The 8,160-nt window shown below is 43.9% G+C and overlaps 1 long non-coding RNA gene and 1 pseudogene across 1 annotated transcript; both read right to left on the bottom strand.

Moving 5' to 3' along the window:
• Positions 1-759: 759 nt before the first annotated feature.
• LOC150065388 (serine/threonine-protein kinase 31 pseudogene) lies at positions 760-2,471 on the bottom strand (annotated as a pseudogene).
• Positions 2,472-3,419: 948 nt separating this feature from the next.
• On the bottom strand, positions 3,420-7,554 carry LOC150065387 (uncharacterized). Its single transcript, XR_016534953.1, has 3 exons — positions 6,859-7,554; positions 6,151-6,358; positions 3,420-3,486 (listed from the first exon to the last, which is right to left on the bottom strand). It is a non-coding gene; the product is annotated as an uncharacterized LOC150065387 (long non-coding RNA).
• Positions 7,555-8,160: the final 606 nt, after the last annotated feature.

The following is an 8,160-nucleotide window of genomic DNA, read 5'->3' as shown; positions in this document are numbered from 1 at the left end:
CCCCCAAAGACCACCACCAAGATAGAGGTGTCCAAAATGCAAAAGCAAGGTTTATTGCGGGATACAAGCCAGGCAGGGAACTCATCCGTCTCAGGCACTCGACAGCGAGGCTGGGAGGAGTCATTGATCAGGGTCTACACAGCCTTTTTAAAGGCAAAAATCACACCCATCAGGTGGTCGAGTGAGGTTAAGGAGCTTCCCAGGCTGGTGGAAACTGACAAAGTTCTCACGCCAGCTGGGTCCCATTCAACTGTCAGAGTAGTTTTATGGTTTATGGTTTAGACATCTATGCGAACAATGGCTGACTAGGGTTCAGAAGTTCCTGTTTGTGCAGCCTCTGGGTTTACTGAAGGGGTTGGGTCTGGGGGTCTCTACATTCCCCCCTGCTGTTGTTCCATAGGCGCCAACCCTGGCTCCTATTCTACCTTCACCTATCCAGAGTCACCATAGTGGCTGCAAAAACCTAGGGGACTTTGAACTTAGCTTTCCCTAAGGCCTAACTGTGGTGAAGTCTCCCAATATTTTCCTGGTTGCTTTTCCTGAGCACACTCATTTTTGCAGGCTGGCACCCCATTGGACAGTATAGGGTTGAGATTCCAAAGTAATACCAGGGTGACAACTTTTAGTAACCAGATTTAAGTGAAATTTTGACTATATCACCCAGATCAAAGTCCTTGATACAAAACTGCATCCTGGCATCAGTTATTTTCTTCATGAATTTGTCCTCCTCCTCCTCCTCCTCCTCCTCCTCCTCCTCCTCCTCCTCATCATCATCACTTCTGCCACCTTCAAGCCTTGTGTAATGTATACAAGCCTTGGACAACACCTTTCATGACTTTTAAAGCTTCTTCTGAAGTTAAAAGCCTACTGGCTTGAACTGCAGTCAGATTTGCTTTAGAATAAGGAACCATCACATAAGCCATTGGATCAGACTTAACACAAAAGCAGGAATATCAATGGCAGTAACCCTCTTTAGTTTCTCTGTAAGCTCTGTGATAAGCGGCTGCTCTCTGAATCACGTTAACTTCTATATCAACATCCACAGAATAGCCCTTTAGAAGAACTGGCTTCCCATTGACTTCAGAGCATACCACAGGGCGCTTGCTACTAAGTACCTTCATGGGCTCACCATCAAGAAGATCTCGTTCCAGGCTTGTAGTAAGAAGACCACCAGAGTCCATGTATTTTCCACCCATTTCTATCTCAGTTGAGCTTTCAAGCCTTTCAGCATTTTAATGGACAGCAAGTGATCTACACTGGGTTTCTTATTTAAACATTCAATAATCTGTCCTTATAGTGTGACAATGAGACTTTCCTCTAAACAGAACGTCAATTGTTCAGTTAGAGATAACCCCAGCTCTTTGCAAACACATGACTCAGTCTTTTCTAAGATGTCATTGATCAATTTTGTCTTGAGAAGTCAGTGATTAAGAAAGATCAAAAACCTTTAGAATGCTCTGGAACCATGCTACAAGATGCTGCAGAGAAGCTTCTGTTTCATTCTTAACACTAGTGAACTCTTTTCCTTTATCACACTTCCAATCATAAAATTTTCTAAGTATTTCTTCAGAGTTTGTTCCTTCTTTAGTTTGTCCATATACTGCTTCTAAAGAAGTAGCTAAATCCTTCAGTGTTTTCAAACATTTATTAAGTGGTAAATCATCTACTTCCAGAATAAAAACATCTACTGTCATGTATAGCTTCTGTTGCACTTCATTTCTTTTAGCAATCAAAATATTCCCTTCATCCTCATTATAACAACTTTGAATATTTTTCTGAGCCATATTGTATTCTGCCCAAATTTTTTCTAATTCGGTTAAAGAAGTTGGAGTAGTAATGTGCCCTTCATTCAACACTTGTATAGCATCTGAAAGGTCATTTCCAAAACTGATGTTGTCATTTCCAAAACTGATGTTGACATGTCTAATTTCTTTCAATATTTCCACTTTTAGCTGGCAGATTTTCAAATCCATAGTAGTTGCTTTCTCTTGCTGTAGCTCCTAAGCAGTCTGTTCAACTTTCAATTCTAAAGCCTTGTAACTTTCAAGTAGCACTTCTTTCTCATTTTTAAGTTTTTCATTCTCTTCAATCAGTTTCTGGACCTGCTTAATTTTTTCCAGAATAACATTAGATCCTAAATTAAAGTTACCAACAGCCAAACTTTCCTTTGGAAATGTCTCTTCCTGCAAGTCAAGAGGCAGCCTCCCATTTAAACACCCATTTGGACTGCTAAAGTTTGACTAGTTGGATCGGTGCCCCAATAAGGGAATAGTATTCTTGAGATTCCTGAGAGTAAGATGACTAGGGTCTGATTTCTTTTCCTCACAGACTTGAGAGCTGGAAGGAAGTTTGCATTTTTCTGCAAATCCTTTCTTAGCCACTTCTTCCCCAATATCCACATCACCATACTCAGACTGAGCAATGACAGTTCCATCTTGATAGGCTGCTTTCACTAGCACTCTGCTACCAAATTAGACACCATAGTCTCACAGGGACTCTGCTTTCCCCAAGCTGGCTCAAAACTGCAGCTTTCAGATTAATGAGTCCTTTATAAGGCCACGTTACTCCAATTAGAAGCAACAAGGTGGTCATCATAGAAATAGTCTCTAAGCATGATCTCACCTGGAATCTGGTAAGGGCCAAAATTACATCTAAATGAGGATTTACTGTCCCTCTCCAAGGGCCAGCTGGAAATTGCTATACAAGAGCGAGCTGAAATAGCAATTAAGCAATCATTTTGGTTGTCCTAATTTTCCTTTTTTCTCTTTCTTTAAACAAGCATTTAGGACAACTTCACTTTCAAATTTTGTTCAGAAACCCATTTCTAATGTTCTTTAAAACTTTTACTGGTATTTGCTTAAAACATTTAACACTTTAGCCTTTATCAGCATTTGAAGAACTCTTAAGGGCTTAAGGCATTCCCTTTTGCCTCCAGGACTTCTTTTAGACGAGGCATTTTTTTTTGCTCCAGTTTAGGTTACTGCCTAGAACTCCCAACAATAGTTTAAACTCAATTTTTTCCTTAATGCAAGAATTACAAACATCATCAGTGCATCAATAGTCTAGACTTAGTTCCCCTTTTTTTTCTAAAATACATCCAATTGCAACCCAGTAGCACGAAACCAAATCATAAAGAGAGAAACCTTTAAACATTTCACTTAAAAACCCTTTCCCTAATTTAATACATTTTAGGGTGCAACTTAAGAAATACTAATTACATCAACTACATTTTACCATCAGATTTCCAGTGTCAGTCTGCAAGGAAAAAGGACGAAGATGGTCCACTCAGTCTATCTGTTCACTCAGTCCATCTGAGCAGGTTTAGATGAACAGTCTTTGTGCCAGCTTATCTTCTTTCACCGTGCGTGGACCCTCCCTTGGGGCCTTTTCCACCATGGGAACCCAGAGCTGCACCTTTGCAGCTCCAAAGATCGTGACACAGGACTATCCCAAGTTTTCCTGTCCTTTCTGTCAGCATTTGATTACCTAAACAGTTTTAAAAGACAGGCAAAGTTTCTGACATTGATAAACAATTTCACATTTAAATTTATAAAACTAACTCAAGGAAATAAATTTCAAATTTCCTAATGCTTCTGGGCTACCCAATTTCCTTTGTGTTTCAATTATAAATTCATCCATTATTTTACATAGCATGCTGACAATTTAACCTTGAACATGTTCACTCACACCCATTCACACACACATTCATACTCAAAGATCTTAAAGCATGCAAAATTAATATCAGCTATACATTTTCTGGAAATTTATGTCAAGAGAGCTTTGCCAATTTTACTCTTGCAGGTGAGAGCCAGGTTCAAAACAAAACTTTTTACAAGGTAATTCTGAAATTATTATTTGGTGGGGAGTCTTCCAGCGCCAAATCTAGCCCACCGAGAGCATGACTCTAGTCATTTTCCCAATTTTGACTAGGCCATCTCACATGACAGTTTACAGGACCAAATTTAAACCTGGGAAACCAAGACTGATGTCTATGTCCTGCCATCAGTTGTCTCCAAATTGTTACTTCAGTCAGGTTGTTAGGAAAAAGGAAGCTAGACTAGACTTACAGCTGCCTCGCTTGCCTCAATTGCAGCTGAGTGGGAGAAGCCATACCAGGCTCGAGACCTACCCCAGGGGGGTTGAAGCTTTTTCAAATGTCTGACAAACACACAAAAACAAGAATCCATATTTAGGACTGGTACCAGTTTCGAAAAACCAGACAAGATAAAATACACCTAACAAAACAGAAGCAGAGACCTTTAAGTAACCCCAAATTTTAATGGCATGCCTGGCAGCAGTCAGAGTAAGGAAGACACTTGGGGCCCTGAGGGGGCGCCTCTCTTGTGGAGCCTTCCATTCTCTGGCAGCCAGCTGGCCAAGGCCATCCTACCTGCAAAAACTGCTATCAGGGGGGCAAGAGTTTTTTATTTCTGACAAGACTCAATAACACCTCAGCAGAGAGTGACCCATTTTTTCCTTTTATTTTAATCTCCTGCACATCCTGCCAATGTGCAAGGGCCAGATCTAGGGGAGAAGAGGTGCTACTCCCCATGTTAAAAGAGAAGAAAAGAAGAAGACTGAAGACAAACACACAACAGGTAACAACCAACAAATTCTCAAAGAGACAAAGTTCACAGAAAGTTCCTGGGACCAAACGGCACCCCCTTACTCTCACTCAGGAGCTGCCCAAACACTCCAGTGTGTCAAACCAGACAGACACCTCTTCGGTGCTCCCAGATGGCTTGGGGTCCAAATTGGACCCTTTGCCCAGAGTGGGGATTGGGATGTCTCCTGTTCCCTCCAGGATCACTATCCAGACACGTCTATCCCAGTGAGAGCCTGCCAGAATCAAATGCGACTGATTGACTGCTACAAAATGGAGCAACAACACAGACACAGACACAGACAAACAGTGAGCGCTCTTACCGGTTACTAAGCAACAAACCTTTCTGGCCTCAGAAGGTCCCGGTGGGGTTCCTGGGGAATCCCGGATGAGCCCCCAAATGTTGTGCCGAGAGGAGGGGTCCCCCCAAAGAAGACCACCAAGATAGAGGTGTCCGAAATGCTAACGCAAGGTTTATTGCGGGATACAAGCCAGGCAGGGAACTCATCCGTCCTTAGGCACTCGGCAGCAAGGCTGGGAGGAGTCATTGATCAGGGTTTACACAGCCTTTTTAAAGGCAAAAATCACACCCATCAGGTGGTCGAGTGAGATTAAGGAGCTTCCCAGGCTGGTGGAAACTGACAAAGTTCTCACGCCAGCTGGGTCCCATTCAACTGTCAGAGTAGTTTTATGGTTTAGACACCTGTGTGAACAATGGCTGACTAGGGTTCAGAAGTTCCTGTTTGTGCAGCCTCTGGGTTTACTGAAGGGGTTGGGTCTGGGGGTCTCTACAAAGGGAAAGCTCCCCACCAGTTAAACATAGGATCTGAACTTAATCTCAGATTTAAGTGGCTGAGAACTATCTCAACAAATGAGCTTTCATCACTAAGATAGCACTGAGGCAGTGAGTTCAGTGGTACATACCTCTCTAAACCTCTAACTGTTGACAAAGAGGTATTATGCTTTGTCAGATCCCAGAGAATCATCTCATAGCACTTCATCCTACCCAGTCTACTAGCAATTGGGCAATTGTGAGAGAAGTTCTCCCTTCCATTGGTCACTTACCAACCCCAGTGAGTCATATCATGTCCCTTCTCTTGGCCTATTGGTTCTGACTTTCCTTATACACTTATACACTTTCCTTATACACTGTGTGGAAGCAGAACACAGCAAATGCTCATCTGCTTTCAGGTAACAAGACCATCATTCCAGAAGTCTGTAGGGTGAGGCATTGCACTTGTCCCTGGCCAAGTTTCTTTATAGTAAAAGGTCATACTTCTAAGAGCAAACACACTACTGAGACAGAAAGGCATCTTCAGAACATGGTGGATGATTGCAGCACTCCTACAGGGCCAAAATAGGGTACAACATTTGTCAAGTAGCTTGACAAAGTTCGTCACTAACAATGGATAGGATGGGTTATTAGGTAACTACAATCCCTCTGTAACCACAAAAATATCACAAATACTGACTGGTTTTTGGTGCAATGGCACCATCAACTATGCAGCAATGACTCTGGAGGTATGTATGTTCAGAAGTGCACTCACCTGCAATTCTTCAGTTCTAGAGGCTTCAGGAAAACCAGTGGAGTTCCATCAAATGCAACTTCAGGCCATTCTGTGTGAATGCAAATAGTTCAAATATTCAACAGTCTTCAGGTCACAAGCCATCATTTCAGCAGTAGGGTGCGTGAGGGACTTGTATTTGCTTTTGGTAAGCTTCTCAATGGTACACATATTTCTGAGATCAAACACACTATGGAGACAGCAAAGATACATTCAGATCACAGAGGATCATCTCAAGTACCCATTCTTCTTTCCATGTTTTCTAATAAGGATACAAGGCCACTAAAAAAAAAGTACGTATACTACAAATCCAACTGTTTATGGACAGGCAGACAAGATGAGTGGATGTTATTCTGTCATCATTTCTCTTATCTGTCAGGCAACATTGAAAGGCCTAAGGCTGGGGGCATGGCTCAAATGGTAGAATGCCTACTTCATTATAAGCATGAGACCCTGAGTTCAAATCCCAGTACCAGAGAAGAAGAAAACAAAACACCCAGAGTCTGTACATTACCAGTCATAATTTTGATTAGACAGTCATAAAAAAACAGATATTCTGTGAAGGGTATCAAGACCTAATTTACCAAAGCACCATCAATCACAACGTATGGCATAGCTTGCAATAATTAAGTAGGTTTGAATTCACTTTAAGTGTCCCAATTTGATTTTGGACTTAGCTTTTCCATTCACCTTCAAGGACCTAAGTGTTTACATCAGCCTGAAAAGAAGATCAATTTCAGTTTAGCCACACTTTAGCTATCACAGTTGATGAGATGTTCCAAAACAACCAGCCAATGGTCAGGAAATACTTTGAGAAAAGTCTAAGACCTGGGTGCTGGTGGCTCACACCCGTAACCCCAGTTACTCCAGATGCGATGAACTGAGGATCATGATTCCAAGTCAGGCCAGGCAGGAAAAGTCCATGAGAACTCTGATCTCTAATCAATAACAGGGAAAGCTGGAAGTGAAGCTGTGGCTCAAAGCAGTAGAGCACTATCCTTCCACAACAGAGCTCCAGGATGGTGTCCAGGCCCCCAAGTTCAAGCCTCACAACCAACAACAACAAAAAAATGAAAACAAAAAATAAAATGGCAGTTAATGGAAACGCCTTTGCACAATTACTTAAACATCAATAAATAGGTTAGTTAATTAAATGAGGTCAAGCAGCAGCTCATGCCCAGTCACCAGACTGACAGTCCCAATAGGCAGGAGACACACAGGCAGAAAGTGCCCCGCTGGCCTCTGCTTTCTGCCTGCGGGGAGACAGCAGAATCCACAGAAGAAGAGGTGATGGGAAGCCGTCCCTGGGGCCTGTGTCCCCAGCCCAAGAGCCATTTCCTGGGCACAGCGGCAGGAGGGCAGGTAAGAGGGGACTGGGCCAGTGCTCGGCAGAACAACTGCCACAATCCTGCTGTCAGTTACAGAAACCGCCTCCCCTGCCCCGAGGGAGGATCTCGAGACTCTGGGCCCCAGAGGATGCCTAGAGCCACGCGCTCCTCCACGCGCCAGCCCCTGGACACCTGGATGAGGACCAGCCTCTGAGCAGAGAGGAGGAATGGCTCTGCCGCGCAGGTGCTCTGCTGGGTCTGGTTACCAAGGTGGAGCAGAGCCCTTAGAAGTGCAGTGGGGACAGGGAGAAACCACTGTCCTCCACCCCCTCCCCCTCCTTTTGTCCCCCTCCTCCGCCCTGCCCCTGGGTCTCTCCCTCCTCCTCCTCCTTCTCCTCCCCTTCTTCCTCCCCTTCCTTCTCCTCCTCCTCCTCCCCCTCCTCCTCCACCTTCCCCATCCCTCCCCCTCCTTCTCCCCTTCCTCCTCCTCCTCCTCCCCCTCCTGCTTCTCTTCCTCCTCCTCCTCCTTCCTCTTCCTCCTCCTCCTCCTCCCTCCCTCCTCATCCCTTTTCCTCTTCTTCATCAATCTTGAACTCAGGGCCTGGACCCTGTCTCTGGTTCTTTTGCTCAAGGCCAGAGCTCTATCACTTTGAGCCCTGGCCCC

This window comes from Megascapheus bottae, chromosome 3 (genome assembly GCF_031878675.1).
Source record: "Megascapheus bottae isolate mThoBot1 chromosome 3, mThoBot2.hap1, whole genome shotgun sequence".
NCBI classification, from domain to species: Eukaryota; Metazoa; Chordata; class Mammalia; order Rodentia; family Geomyidae; genus Megascapheus; species Megascapheus bottae.
Note: the sequence above shows the minus strand (reverse complement) of the source record. Positions and strands in the feature narration are given on the sequence as shown.